Below are 15,787 nucleotides of genomic sequence, written 5' to 3' on the forward strand. Positions count from 1 at the left end.
TATTCTGTGTAATTGCAATTTTTTTGTCAGTGAACCTTCATTAAAAAAACATCCATTATGATGAGCCTTGTGTTCAACAAAGGTGTGATGGTTTAATGGTGTTAGGCAAGCCAAACATGTATGTCAGGAGAAGCAACGTCTAGCCGTATGCCAATGTCCACAGACTACAAGTTGTCTGGCAAGTTGTTAGGGTCACCGTTCAAGCCAACTAAATTCAGTTTAAGATGATAGTAGGCTAAGTCAGTTTTACTGGTGTTTTTGCAGCAGCCGTTATACAGTTATACAGAACAGCGGTCTGTGTGTGGCCATTTGGGAACCATGGTAAGACCCTGCAACTCATGATGTCTGCTTTCGAGTTAATGTTATTGTTATGTTATGTAAAATTTACAGCTGTAGATCCTGACATCTTGGATTGTTTACCTGTATTTTAAGCTTGTAATCTGTAATCTATCCTGTTTACTGTTACTATTATAGAATAATGGAGGACATTTTGTCTGAGTCAAATTTCTCTCTTCATTAACTTTTTTCTCATTTTAATTTACACTTTAAATTCAGAAAGCTCTTTATATCACACCGGTTTTAACATTTGAATCTGTTGCCTGACAACAACTACAGGATGAGATTGTAAAAACCAAAAAGATCAAAGAACCAAAAACTAACATCGAAATCCAGCTAACTGAGTAATCAAATATGAAAAACAAACCCAGATCTCAGTTTAAAAAGTGGTAAAGAAATGATCTCAAGTTTCAGGTGTTTAAATTATATTTAATTTGTATTTTGGGAGGGGATTGCTTCATGGAAGCTTGCTGCTGCTCTGCAACTTCATTTTTTGGTCGCACAGATAAAACAAACAGTTTCCGCTCCAGGGTAGGGTTGCACCAGTCGTTCGTAAGTTCTTACTTAAACTGGGACGTAAAGTCCAAACTAGAGGCTTAGTAACTACTAGCTAGTTTATAACTAACTCCGTACTTTATTCGGTTGCACCATTTGTTCTTAAGGCAGAACGTAGCTAGTAAGTCGTAAGCTCTCCGTAAAGTAATGCTTGTCGCATAGAATGACTTTTATTTTTCTTAACCCAATCACAAGCCTTATAATGGGCAAACAGGAAATAGTCTGAACAGTACGTAATTTCAAACTCATTCTTGTCTCGCCTAAACTGAAAGTTAAACAAATACGTTAAAGCATATGTTATCGAACATAAAACATTACACTTTTAATTGAAAATATATATCCCACACATGAAAGAGAAAATAAACAGGAAGAAATTTTAAATCTTATTTTAATTGATGGATACACAGAAAATTAAACAGTTCTTGAAAACTCTTTGACGAATTTGCGTCTCTTCATAATTAATACGAGCTCATCGATGTTATATAATCTGGATGACATCTTATTCCAAACGTTATTCATGGACAGGGGCTTCCGTAAATATTAAGTTACAACGTATTGTTACGTTTAAACTAAGTTTAATGGTGCAACGCAAAAACATTAAGTAGTGCGTAAGTTGTAACTTAGTGCCCATTTACGTCGTAACTAAGCTACGTTGTATCTTACGCACAGCTGGTGCAACCGGCCCCAGACTGTCTCGCTGCTTAGTGAAAGCTGTAAATAAAACAAAGGGAGAGTTAATGCATGTTCATTACTTTACATATTAAATATAACTTGACACTTGTTATATTCAGGGCTCTGGTAAATTTTTACCTGTGAGACAGCAGAAGAAACCTGGGGAGGTGCGCTCTGGACTCGACATGAATGTCTATAAATGAATGTCTATAAATAGCATAAAACAAATTTCTTAATGACCTGCAAACACTAAACTATTGTTAAAACTGAGATTTTGCTAAACTTACTGAGCAACATAATTTGCTCATTTAACAGCCCACTTTCTTCTTTAATTTCTTCTTTCTTCTATAAATGAAGTCTATGGTCACTTACTGCTGTGTGTTTACCTTCATTTCTCAAAATATCTTCTTTTGTGCTCATCAGAACAAAAGAAATTCATACAGGTTTAGAACAACATGAGGATGAGTAAATGATGACAGAATTTTGATTTACAATTGTGCATATAAGAAAAACTGATGACTCTGCTTGGAAATTGAAATGAATTTTTTATAACTTACAGATATCATCTGATAGAGCAGGTATAGCACCGTCCGAGGGCAGGACCGGCCGAGGAGCGTCCGCCGGGCCAGGGGAAGCTCAGGCTGGGCAGAACCTGATATGCAAGAATAAAAATATTGGCAGTAACACTAAAAATTACGATTTTAAGAACAATTGTGCATATAAGAAAAACTGATGACACTGCTTGGAAATTGAAATGAATTTTTTTATAACTTACAGATATCCTTTGATAGAGCAGGTATAGCAGCGTCCGTCGGCAGGACCGGCAATTGAAATAATTTTTTTTATAACTTACAGATATCTTCTGATAGAGCAGGTCTAGAGGACACATCGCTGAATGTGTCCTGCTGTGATGCTCCACTACTCACAGGCACTTCTAGTGTAATACGTGCCTGTGATGTAGGAGCGACACAATGACTCCGAGGTCGTCTTGTAACCCGGGCAGGTACCGGACATATGAGGGGGCGTACGGGTCTATCACTGTAAAAAATTTGCTGTAATTTTGCAGCTGGTTGCCAGTAACTTACTGTAGAAGATAAAGTCTGAAAATGTTTCATGTTCATTTAACTTCTAACAAAATGTTGCCAGTAAATAACATAAATGTAAAATCTACAGTAAGTTACTGGCAGCTAGTTGCCAGTAATACCCATTAATACTGTAATTTCTACAGACATTTTTTACAGTGTATATCATAAAAATATTCAAGGACTACACAATTGCTGTTTACATTTTTTTTATATAAACATGGCTAAAACAAATATTACAAATGATAGGTTAATAGCTGAACTCAAGGAGTATTACACTGTAAAAAATTACCTGTAAATTTTACAGTAAAATACTGGCAGCAGGGTTGCCAGCCCGTTACTGTAATTTTTACAGTAGTGTCACTGTAATTTTAATTTACAGACTTTCCCTGTATTTTCTGATTACTGTAAAAAACTGTATTTTTTACAAAAATGCTGTAATTTTAATTTACAGACTTTCCCTGTATTTTCTGATTACTGTAAAAAACTGTATTTTTAAAGTAATGCTGTATTTTTGTAAAGTAAATTAATTTTAATTTAGTATGTAAATGCAGTATAGTATTCTAATGATTAAAACTGGCCACTGAAATACATTTAAGGCAAACTTTACACTTTATGTAACTGCATAACATGTTGTACATAACTTAATTCACCTATTATTTCACAAAATTAAAAAATAACACAAGCTTTAAAAACAGTTCAAAATTTATTTAAATTTAATATATAACTTTTACATTTGCATGGAAAATGTCAAAACATATATTTTGAATGTTTTTTTTTAATGGACATGAAATTAAATATTTTTAAAGTAATTGAAACATGTACACTGTGTGGCCCTTCACACAGAAAGAGGAATATCTAAAAAAAACTGCATAACTTTAAAGGCACAATATTAAATATATTTAGCTAGAGGTTACTAAACAACGATGACAACAACAATGGCATAGCTTGATAATGCTATAAAAGAGTGTGGAACAATGGGTCTTTACCTTCACTGTTGATAGGAATCAAATCCAATAGGACTCACAAATAATTTTCGTGGATGACGAAATGAAATGAAGTTGTATAATTGTTACATAAAAACAGATTAATTGTCACCACTGCAGGAACAGTCCAGTATGTCCAAATGATCCCAAGCGATTCCAATAAACTTCTGGTCAAGGAGAACAATTCGGCTCCAGACTGTGTTCCATCACAGGTTGCGAAAGGCGGCTAAGCAAAAATAGAAGGACAATATATTAGATATTAAAAAACGTAATTATACAGTTAAAGAAAGATGCATAACAAATACAGTCAGATACAGATAGATGGATTATAGATACAGTCAGAAACAGAGCGATGTCAGGGGCTGTTTACACTTATTGGGAGGTGTTTTTGTCGATCGGATCAAGAGTGGACGGGGGAGACACATCACGTTTAGACCTGGTATTTAAATTCGTATCTTTTGTTCACTTTTGACCGCTTCTGTCCTGCATACTTTGAGGGGGTGGTCTGTGAGACTGTGGGCGGGTCTCTCTGTTGGGCACGAGTGGGAGTGGTGGTGAGTTTGTATGGACGTGAACTAATGTCGGGGTCAGCTGCTTGTGTTGTGGGTGGGCATGCTGCACAGTGTTTTGTACATGTTAGATCTTTCTCTGATATTTCAGCGCAATTGACGAAATAAGATTGCGCAACTTTCACATGCTTGCAAAATGAAACTACGCGGAGATCAGCCACTTTAGTTTTATCAATGAAAGGCTAAAAATAGCACTGTACATCGTGTGTTCGCGCCAGATGTCAGAAAAGATGTAAAACATTGTGTTCAGTACCTCAGATTAGATAAATGGGCGGAGACATTTGAACACATTTAATCACATGTGAATTTACATTACTAGACTAGAGAACACTACTCTAGAAAAAGCTCTAATATATTTGTCACAGAGTGACTTTTTGGGGCGGAGCTAAAGTTGGTGGAAATTGGTTCCGCCCGGACCGTAAAACACAAACACCGGCACTTCCGGGAAATTCCCGGAGGAAAATCAGGCTTCCTCAGGCACAGGTGTGTTAAGTGAGTGTGGCGATTATTGATTGGAAAATGGGGAGAAGAGGAGGAGTATATAAACAGCCTCAGAAGTGGCAAACGGTGCAGTTTATTCTAGCCGATCTGGTGAGAGGAGTTTAGTGTCTGGGTGAAGTCAGCGTTGTGAAGGCGGCGGATACTATTGACTGGGTGAAGACGGAGTTAAGGACACTGGTGATTGGGCTGAGTATATCACATTTAAATGACGATCTGTGAAACAACACATGCAAAACAATAACATACTCTGAGTAACAGCAATAGGAATACTTACCGGTAGTGCCGCCGAGGGAGACCGCCAGCAATTGATAACCGATGGTGTGAAGAGTATCCGACATCTGGAAGGAGACAAAGGAAGAGTGTTATCACCGTTTGTGAGTACCTCTGAACATTTGTAAATTACATCATATTGGAGAGTAAACCATCCAGAGAGTGTTGTGAGTTTTAGCATACAGGTGAGAGGCCCCACTGTGGAAAGGAGTTGTGGGTGAGCCAGGGATCACAAGTACAGGAAGACGCAAGGGGTCGCGGCGGTCACAGTTCGACCCTCCATTGCAATCAGCGCCCAACGAATCTCAGGACGAGTCCTAGTCAGCCGTGGTTGTGACCCTATTTCGCTTAGAGTGTGTGTGGTGCAGTGGGTGAGTCCTTGTCCTTGCCGTGAGTGTGTACACTTGAAACCTTGCAGTGTTATGCTGTGTTTGTGCTGTCAGTAACCACCTCTAGGCTGGACGAGTCGTGGTGAACCAAGGGGACGTCAAGGCTGGTGAGGTGACATCTTATTTATATGCCATCCGCGACTTCCCGCATTGATACCCTACGTTGACGCCCTGCATCGACATCCTGGATCTTCCTGTCCCTGGGGAGGCGGTGGTGAACTAACCAAGTAAGAAAGACCGGTGTGAGAAAAGTGGAAAGCATATATATATGCAAGGAGGAGGCTTGGCTGCTGAAAGAGGAAAGTTAGCTGTGTGGATAACATTACCTGTTGTGGAGCCCCTACAAAGGTTCGCCCCTGTCTAGATCTCTGTGCCGTCTGCTGGAGTAGAGGAGAGGGAAGCGTTCGGCTCAGCACAGCAGTTCCCAGCTCAACCGTTGTCCATTGGAGCCTCAACATAGGCCAGTGCCAAGACGCTCTCGCTGTTTAAGGTCTGTAAGCTCCATTTACTTACTGTTTCGCCATCTACTTGCCAAAAGTCCACCGCCAAGAAAGAATTACATAGGTGGAGCACCCGCCTGTTGTTGAGAAGTCATAGAGGAGAAAAAGTAAAGCCCCAGTCACCTGTAAATTACTTACCTTTCTGCCTAAAGCTAAGAGCCGGCAGATCGAGTTGCACGATACCTGAAGTAACTGTAAAGCCCCAGTCACCTGGAAATTACTTACCTTTCTGCCTAAAGCTAAGAGCCAGCAGATCGAGTTGTATGTTACCTGAAGTAACTGTAAAGCCCCAGTCATATGCAAATTACTAACCTTCTGCCTAACGCTAAGAGTCAGTGGAGTGAGTTGTACGTTACCCGAAGTAACCGTGAAGCTCCACTCCCCTGTAAAAAAAATACTTGCCTTCTGCTTAAAGCTACGAGCCGCAGTTTGAGTCGTACATTACCGGAATCAAACCCAAAGCCCCAGTCATCGATGAAGTGTTGACTTACCAGTGTTTCCATCACAGATTGAGTTACCTCCCTTCGGCAGTACTTACCTGTGCCACCATCCAAGGGAACTGCGGATGGACGATCACAGCAGCCACTTCTCACCTTTCCAACCGACGGGCGGAGCAGAGCCCGGCAGCAGAAGCACTGCTCATCCGGCCGTAGGGCGAGTAGGGACACACCTACGGGACCGACTCGGAGTTGGGCACGTATAAGTGCAGGTATCAATACACCAGCCTCCAAATACTCACCCTCTGTCTCTCCTTGTACCCAGGAAGAGAAGAGTGCCCCGGATCGGGCGGCTGAAGCAGAACAAAGAAACTCCATGAATAAGCTGTTTGTCGTCGCAAAAACCAGGAGATAAGCAAAAGAAGGACCCACCGGAAATTTGCTTGCGACAGAGTCCAGGAGACTCGGAACTGTGCCTGCTAGTTGGATTTTAGCTTTCCCCTTTCCCCTCCCCCATAATTTTAAGTAATTTAAATAAAGTTTTGTTTTAATTATACTTACGCTCTCTGTGTGTCTGGTCATTGGGGTACTCTTGAGACCTCCTCGAGGTGGAAACTAGAAAGGGGCGTGACTCACGACACCTGTGGTCCGCTCCGACCTGAGACATATTCATGTACAAAACACTGTGCAGCATGTTTACTTACAACACAAGCAGCGGACTCCGACATAATATTAGTTCACGTCCATATACACTTCTCATTACTCCCGCTCGTGTTTAACAGAGAGACTCGCCCACAGTCTCACAGACCACCCCCTCAAAGTATAGATGACAGAAGCGCTCAAAAGTGGACAAAAGAGAAGAATTTAAATACCAGGTGTAAACGTGATGTGTCTCTCTCGTCTACTTGTGATTCGATCGATAAAAACATATCTTAATACCAAGTGTAAACAGCCCCATAGAGTGATGATAGATTAAATACAGTCAGATACAGATTGAGGGATGATAGCTACAGATAGAGAATAATAAAAGAAAAAAAGAGATCTTTGTATGTGTATGTACTTCTTACATTGTAGAAACTCCACTGCAAATCCATCACTTTGCAAAGAAGAGTAGCAACATGTAGGTTCACTGCAACCTGTTTCTTCTGTACCATTTGGCCTGATGTTTACTTTTCCTCCTGACTTCTTTGTTCCTCTCTCCAGATACAGAGCGCTTAAAGAGTCAGAAAATAAATATAATTCGGATTGGTTTCAGTTTTTGAGGCATGTAATTGTTTTTAAAATGAGTCAATATGTTAAAGCATTGTTTCTAAACTCCAGTCCTTAGGACCCAACTCCCACAACGTTTTAAATGCCCCACTAATTTACTAACCTAATTTAGATCTTACATATAATTCAAGTTCAGATATATCATATCTACTAAATGTGATTAACGTTTGACAACCCAGCTAAAGCTAAATGTGATTTACAGTTTATAAAATCATCCTACATAATGTAAAGAACATTCTGTGAAAATATAATCTTGATATATTTAAAGGATTACTATATTTTTAAAAAAAAAAATCGAGATAATTTACTCACCCCCATGTCATCCAAAACGTTGATGTCTTTCTTTGTTCAGTCAAGAAGAAATTAAGTTTTTGAGAAAAAAACATTCCAGGATATTTTTCATTTTAATGGACTTTATTGGACCCCAACACTTTACAGTTTCAGTGCAGTTTAAAATTGCAGTTTAAAATGTCTCTAAACGATCCCAAACGAAGCATAAGGGTCTTGTCTAGTGAAATGATTGAGATTTCTACACGCAGAGAGCCGTGTGGCGTGCCAGCGTGACCTCACGTAATGCGTTATGACGTCAAAAAGTCACAGATGACATATGAGAAACTACCGCCCCAGTGTTTACAAGTGTGGAGAAAGAGGACTGTTCCGACGTTGTTGTATGTGGAATGATACTAATTAATGTCTTTGTGTCAGTTTATTGTTTAAAATGTTACGCAAATTGTGTACCTTTCAATGTGCTTACGCAATTGCGCAGGGTTGCGCTGGTGCGTCACACGGCCGGTGGAAGACGTGGAGTTGTGGTTTAAAAGTGCACCTTTTTTTATTTTCCAAAAATGACGGTCGTTTTGCTAGATAAGACCCTTATGCCTCGTTTGGGATCATTTAGAGCCCTTTGAAACTGCAATTTTAAACTGCACTAAAACTGTTAAGTGTTGGGGTCCAATAAAGTATTCAAATGAGAAAAATCCTGGAATGTTTTCCTCAAAAAACATAAGTTTTTCTCGACTGAACAAAGAAAGTACTCAACGTTTTGGATGACATAGAGGTGAGTAAATTATCTGGATTTTTTAAAGAAAATTAAGTATTCCTTTAATATTGACTAAGTTTGTGTGAAAGATTGAAATCAATGTAAAATCAGTGATTGAAATCAAAATTTGATGCTCCAAATATCATAATTATAAGACTTTAGAATGAATTTCATAGACAGGGTGACATATGTAATGTGCTGAAGATTTAATAGCTACTGTACCTTTGAATGAAGATGATATGCTGTGAACAGAGTGGCAAAGTCAGACAGGAAGCTGGGATGAATGCATCTAGTGTCTCCTAAAACAAATACATGTAACAACAGTTATTTTTAACTGTACTCTTTATCTATACTTTATCTTTACTATTTATCTTTTTACATTTAAACCATATTTTAATGTTAGGGTAAATTACCTCTTTATTTTAAGCCAAATAAGTTAACAAGAGGCGTTACAAACAAACAATAAGCAAATTACACAGTGTATACCTAAAAATATATTAATTATATTGAAATGTAAGTCCCTAGGGATGTCAGATTAAAGAAATCCCCAGACTGAAACACAAATAAACAACTCTCTGTAAATAGAATATATAACTTTAAATGTATATTAGGATTTGCTCTTACCTCTCCACCTGCCTGTCCAATTGCTCACCCCACTGTAAAGATATTTACAAATTAAGCACTGTACTGTACACATGTGTATATATAAAAGGATTATGAAATAAGGAAAAAACATTATTAATCAAACGTAATTATCCTGAAGTAATTTAAAGCTAACGTTACCGGGTTAAAGCGCATTGTGTGTGTTTATGTAACTGTTTAGGAACGCGTTTTCGTTCAATCGCATGTGTTAACAGATGGGTGCAAATTTAAACCATACCACAAACACCAAAAACATCAAGTGTGCTGATCAACACGAAATCCGCGTAAATTCTAAAGGTCGCTGAAATATTTAATCCCAGAGTTTTTGGTTCATAGCTGCTATTGTGCAGGGAAATGAGTGAAATCCTACCAAAACCGCGATGCAGATGAAGCCCATTGCACGTCTCATTCGTGTCCCGCGGACGACTTTGTTCCTCAACTTTCTCACTGAAGCATGTAATTCTTAACGTAGGAACCCAGTTAAGGCGGTATATGTGTGAAATACTACAACGACCGCGCGGCTAAAACCCCGCGTCTCATTCGCGTCCCGCCGACGAAGGAGTTCCTGTAAATCCTAATTTTTGTCACGGAATGTAACTTAAAGTAGAAAGCCAGTTTTCGTCCGTAGCAGCTATATTTAGCGTCGGGGTATGTGTGAAATACTACCGCGACTGTGCTTTTCAAAACCCGCGTATGTATCATTCGCCCCCGCGAACGGATGCGACAACATGGGCGTTTCCAAAATGAACCACTAATATAACTGTTAGATACTTTCATATACTACTGCACTTACCAAATATTAAAAACAAATACATGAGTAAATTACCTCAGCTGTGAATCACTCCTGTTGGCGCTTCACGAATCTCGACCGTTGAAGATCCCACAATGCATTCTGAAAATTTGAAATTTACAGCAGTACTCTGTATATTGGGTTAAACCGCCACGCGGCCCCACAATGCATTGCAGTTTACAGCAATTTTCTGTATTATTAGAAAAACAGCCCGCTGCTGTAAAATAATGCTGTAATTTTTACAGCAATTCGTTACAGTGTAGATCTATGTCTACAGCTCGCGTCCACCACCTCATATGTCTCCGTAACAGTCTGCAGGAAAATTAACAAACTGAAAATTAACAAATGATCATTAAACTACTTTTTAACTTGAAATTGCCACTAGTTATGATCAATTTTAAACCTGTGAGATTTTAGCAGACCGAATCCTGCCCGGGTCTAGAACCAGAAAAAGCTTGGGTTGTGCAAAACCTGATAAGCAAGTTTAAGAACAATTGTGAAGCCCTCAAATCTAAATAAATATGTATTGCAAAATTTCAAACTTACAGAGTCCCCTAGCTTTCAACTTTATGTGATAACCAGTGTTGGGTGTAACTAGTTACTAAGTAATTAGTTACTGTAATTAAATTACTTTTCCTTTGAAAAAGTAAAGTAAGGGATTACTCTTATTTTTCTTGTAATCTAATTACAGTTACTTCTGATGTAACTAAATACTGTGTATGGACTCTAAACAATTATATATACTATAATACAATAGTGGATTTAACATGGTTTAAGTTTACAATTCTCACTATTAACTGGTTGATTATTAGCATTAATATTAATGAGATGCTGGCTGTTTATTTATACTTAATAGCACATATTAATGCCTGATTCTGCAAAACCTTATTCTACATCCTTAACCCTTCCCATTTCTACCAATACTTAAAATTTATAACTTCTTTAGTATTAGTTGTTGAAGTATATTGAGGCAAAAGTAGTTAATAGTTAGTTAATAGAGAGAATTGGACCCTAAAGTGGGACCAGAATAATGATGTACTTTTATATATTATTTATTCGAGCAATTTCAAGCCTGTCCTTGTATCATGTACTAAATAGGATTTAGAAAGTAATTAGTAATAAGTAATTAAATACTTTTTGGAGAGAGTAATTTGTAAAGTAATCTAATTACATGATTGAAGATGTAATTAGTAACTAGTAATTAATTACTTTTTTTGAGTAACTTACCCAACACTGGTGATAACCAAAGAACAGTCAACTCGAGCATGTAACAGCCACCATGGTGTGAACTCCTCAACTCGTTGTGTCACACTTGGCTAGAAATGCAGCAAACAGAGAATTAATACATGCACATTCAACTTCTTTGTAACTTGGCACTAGTTATGATAAGGGCTCTGGTAAAACACTAACCTGTGAACCACAAGTGGAACGCTTGTGAGGAGTTAATCCCAGGGGTCATGCATTGCTCAGAGGTGAAGGTCTATAAATACCCCATGTGACAAGGACATGCAATGTAAACAACATTAACAGTTTGGTAACGCTTTATATTACGACCCACAATGTACTGCTTAATTAAATAGAATTACAGCTATTTGTAACAACAGAGTACCTTTACACTTGAAGGTATAAGGTAGCATATCGTCGCTGTCCGATGAAACTCACGTATGTTCATTTTGCCGATTTTGAGATTTTTCGACAGATTGAATGTCCAGGTTCATTTCCATATACAGTATGCGTCACATACCTAAATAGCCAATGAAAACTTGTGAAATCATGTCATCTGATTTTCACGTACCCGTTTGGTGTCAAAGCTGTCAATCACGCCGCATATCTTCCGTCTGTGAAGCATCTCGCCGGTCTCGTAAAGTTTCATCGAAGCTCAGCACTGGATATAGCCGATTAAACATGACAATGACTTTCCTTCGAGGTAAACGTTTCCCCCGGACGCCAGACTAACATCTAGGAGTTACTTAATTACGGTAGGACTGTGCAAACAAAGTATCTGTCTAGCATTGGTGATATTTACGCTGGGGATTTCCCCACCACTTTTTGAAAGCATTTGGTTAAAATGTTCTGAAAAATCAAGCGATGCTTAAGACTGGTTTTGTGGTCCAGGGTCACATATGTTGCGTTATATGCTTATGGTGTGTTTTCTTGTACATATGTAATGAAATTCATTGTAATCATTTATTAAACGCGCTGCTGTTTTCTACGGTATGGTGCTTTGGCACTGTTCGGTTGAGCTGGTGTTGCAGGGACTGTTATGTGTGATGTGTGCATTCGACATTGTTGAGGGTTTATAAATTTATGCTGAGTATTTTCTTGTTGTTGACTGGCCTACGCTATGCCCATTTTTTAAGGCGCGTTATTCAATATTTATCCTTCCTGCAGTAATGTTTTTATAAGATCTTTTTTCCCCACCACTTTTCAACACAAACTGACGCCCCTGTTGTGTTGCATTACCATGTCAGTGTATTGATTCATTGTCCCTTAATGGTTTGCAAGAGACATTTAATACACTTATACTTAATATTAAATAAAGTAAGCGTATTTAACCAAGACGTAGGCTATTTAATAAACTGAGCGTATTCATCTGTCAATACGAAACGCGACTTTGGCCATTCTAATTAATCATCGGAAGAACGCGTAACGATCAAAGTTACTGTAAAATATGCATGCATGTCCATTTAAACTCAATTTTGGTCAAATGTGGATTATATCATGACACTGCCAAGAATATGGTTACATGTAAATATGCCGTACCAAGTATGACAACGCTACATTCAACTGCTTTTAATATACGGTGTTTTTTTCACTTTCTGAAAAGTAACCGTTTTGGACATACGTGAGTTTCATCAGGCAGCGACGATATGTTAATTTTGGGGTAATGGGGGAAGAATATGGATTTTTTTTATTTATACTCTTGAGTATTTTACAACTATATGGTAATTGTAATATTATGTGGTATGTATGTCTTAGGCAAGTCTATGGTGAAACTATGTAATGATTTTTTAAATGATTTTTTTATGATTTTATTGTACATTTTTCATATTCGCTACCAGGGTTCTAAATTAACTTTTTTGACCACCAGCCAAAGTGGCTGGTAACTTTTTAAAGTTACCAGCCAATCAGTATTTCCCCTAGCCAAATTTTTCCCGGTGAAAATAAAAGAAATTTTGAGTGCCACTGAATGCAACAATGATTCTTTTTTCTTTCGAATGCATGCGACAATCCTGACAAAACATGACAAAATTTTTGTGATGAAACACAAGCTTTCTTCATTTCTCTGTCGATAGACATAAAGCTTTACTGGGGCACAGGCCCCCCATTTTTTGCTGACTTTTTTGAAAGCCTGCTGTGTGCAAGAAGTGTGCAACACTTCTTTACAATGTCTTTTGCTTAACCCACTATTCTACAGTGCAACAGGTACTGTGAAAGATAAATATGTAGTTAAAAATATTTAAGTGTAATCTTCATCATACCTAACATTATTTACATGTTTGGAGGCATAAATGGCAGAAAATGTTTGGTAATAATGACAGCAGAGAAATATTACAATGATAGCAATGATTGATAACTTATTTTTACAAGAGTATTTTAAGAAACCAGTCATTTTATGACTGCTATATTAAATAATCTCAGTCATAGTTACTGCTAACTGTTATGTAAATTAGTGTCCTAGAGTTAAATATTAGTAAACTAAATATTAATTTCATATCTGAAAATACCGAACAGTATAACACATAAATCTGTTGATTTTCTCAGCAACAATGCAATTCAAAAGACTTGACAAGAGGTTTTCATGAGATTTTTCCTCTGAAAGGTTTAGAGACTATGTTATAGAGTGATTAATGAAATCCAAAAGTATTGACTAAGAGATGTTAAGTGGTGTTTGAAAAAAAAGAAGAGAGAGTTGTGTTATGGTTTAATACACTTGTTTTAGAATCACCTGTTGAAAAAAAAAAGGAAAACACTGATGTTTTATTCAGTTGTAAAAGCGGCATAATGTTGCATGTGTTTTGAATATGCTGAACTGTTTGAAGTTTAAGTTGATAGAATGTAAATATGAATGAGAACTTAAGTGGGGTAAGTTCATATTCAAGTAAAGGGGGGATGTTGTGTATTGAAGTGACGTCATCAACGTCATGACGTAAGTCTGGGAAAGTAAAGTGGAAAGATAAGTTCAAGCTGGTGTCCGTGTGATTCAATTCGAAACATATAACTTTAGAAAGGTTATAACACCTCCCTTGCCTCACAATGGTTTGGTCCACTGCCCGCGCCCCTTTTACCTCACCACCGACACACAGTCCGGTGCCGACGCGTTAAATCAGCTATATACCTACTATACAACGTTTAGTGACGTTAACGAGCCGAGAGCAAAGCCGGTGACGTCAGACTCACCCATGCACTGGACAAATTCCTTCAGCCCCTCTGCGATCTCCTCCACGGCTGCACGTGCGCCTGGGCTTGAAGGGGGGGTGGTGATGGGATGTGAAGGGGTGACGGGGTGTGAAGGGGTGATGGGGGGTGCAGGCGTGAAGGAGCGCGCAGACGTGATGGAGGACGAAGGGGCTGAAGGAATTTGTTCTTCGTCAGAGTCTTCTGAAACATCACCAAAAAAACATACATAAACGATTAGCTTAACTTGCTGTGTCTGGTAAAACAAAAGAGCAAAGTTCAGACAGAAGTCTGTGATTGACACCTACCATAGGGTTCCAACAGGGTCACCATGGGGACCACCGGGTGGCTGGCCTCAAGGTCACGCAGCCTTTCCATGGTTATATCCCACTGGAACCGCCGGACAGTTCGCCTGAGCTTCCTGGCCTAGGAGACGAAACGTGTTTAAAAACCGGGCACGTAGGCATTAACCGGCCGTCGACATTTCAAGGAGAAAATTTTAACGGCAGACTTACTGACAGATCCCGGTGGGAATTGGCGAAGTGTGGCCGTATGTGCTTTATAGGGCACGACCACACAACGGGCACGGGCGTAAAGGCTGCGTGACCTTTCTCCGGGAAAAGCGAACCCACAGCTGCCTTTCCCGGAGATTGGCAACCCCATGCGTGATCCTAAGGTGCTGCCTCATGTTGGATAGATCCTTTGGGCAAAATGGGCAGGGTACCATTTTCTGAAACGACACAAAAGAGGCAGTAAACCGTAATGTTACGTGACATTAGTAAAGCTAAACATGTGTATAATGCAACAAGCACCAAGATATTACAGTATCTGAATGACAAAAGCATAGGTCAGAGGTTAAAGTCACATTGCAAGGCCTACCTGTTGCATTAAAACAATACAAACACAAGTCACGGGCTGTAAACTTTAATGTTACGTGACATTAATAAAGCTAAATATGTGTATAATGCAACAAGTACCGAGATATTACAGTATATGAACGAAAATAGCAAAGGTCAGAGGTTAATTAACACCATTTTAATGGGTAAACACCTGGTATTTAAACATGCGTCACAGACACTTAACTGTGATTTCACGTGACATCGATACAGATAATTATTTAATAAATCACGACCTCTACGTTTATGAGACGTTTAGCGCTCATATTTACAACTTTGTACACATCCAATTAACAAACTAATTGACACATTCACTTTTTAAAAAGTTTCAAATCAACAAAGCAAATCACAATTAAACTTACCTCGTTGGGTTAATCATCTGTTGAAATATGACGCTTTAATCAGCTGTTGTATACATATATAGGGGTTTCCGAAATTCCCGTACCAACATACGTA

At 38.5% G+C, this 15,787-nt stretch overlaps 3 long non-coding RNA genes across 6 annotated transcripts; all 3 read right to left on the minus strand.

Annotated features, from left to right (window-relative positions):
• On the minus strand, positions 1-2,189 carry LOC129418250 (uncharacterized). Of its 2 annotated transcripts, XR_012370345.1 has the most exons (4): positions 2,121-2,187; positions 1,851-1,970; positions 1,702-1,770; positions 1-1,602 (listed from the first exon to the last, which is right to left on the minus strand). It is a non-coding gene; the product is annotated as an uncharacterized lncRNA (long non-coding RNA). The 2 variants fall into 2 exon arrangements; XR_012370344.1 differs by having other exon boundaries at positions 1,851-2,189.
• Positions 2,190-3,187: 998 nt separating this feature from the next.
• On the minus strand, positions 3,188-10,618 carry LOC129423628 (uncharacterized). 3 transcript variants are annotated; one of them, XR_012370456.1, is made up of 7 exons: positions 10,584-10,618; positions 10,441-10,508; positions 10,074-10,349; positions 9,230-9,261; positions 8,828-8,904; positions 7,365-7,510; positions 3,190-3,857 (listed from the first exon to the last, which is right to left on the minus strand). It is a non-coding gene; the product is annotated as an uncharacterized lncRNA (long non-coding RNA). The 3 variants fall into 3 exon arrangements; XR_012370455.1 differs by having other exon boundaries at positions 3,188-3,857; positions 10,074-10,508; positions 10,584-10,617; XR_012370454.1 differs by lacking the exons at positions 10,074-10,349; positions 10,441-10,508; positions 10,584-10,618 and adding an exon at positions 9,618-9,971 and having other exon boundaries at positions 3,197-3,857.
• Positions 10,619-11,273: 655 nt separating this feature from the next.
• LOC129418252 (uncharacterized) lies at positions 11,274-15,161 on the minus strand. Its single transcript, XR_008636048.2, has 4 exons — positions 14,951-15,161; positions 14,744-14,861; positions 11,448-11,517; positions 11,274-11,353 (listed from the first exon to the last, which is right to left on the minus strand). It is a non-coding gene; the product is annotated as an uncharacterized lncRNA (long non-coding RNA).
• Positions 15,162-15,787: the final 626 nt, after the last annotated feature.

The sequence above is a fragment of the Misgurnus anguillicaudatus genome, chromosome 7 (assembly GCF_027580225.2).
Source record: "Misgurnus anguillicaudatus chromosome 7, ASM2758022v2, whole genome shotgun sequence".
Lineage (NCBI taxonomy): Eukaryota > Metazoa > Chordata > Actinopteri > Cypriniformes > Cobitidae > Misgurnus > Misgurnus anguillicaudatus.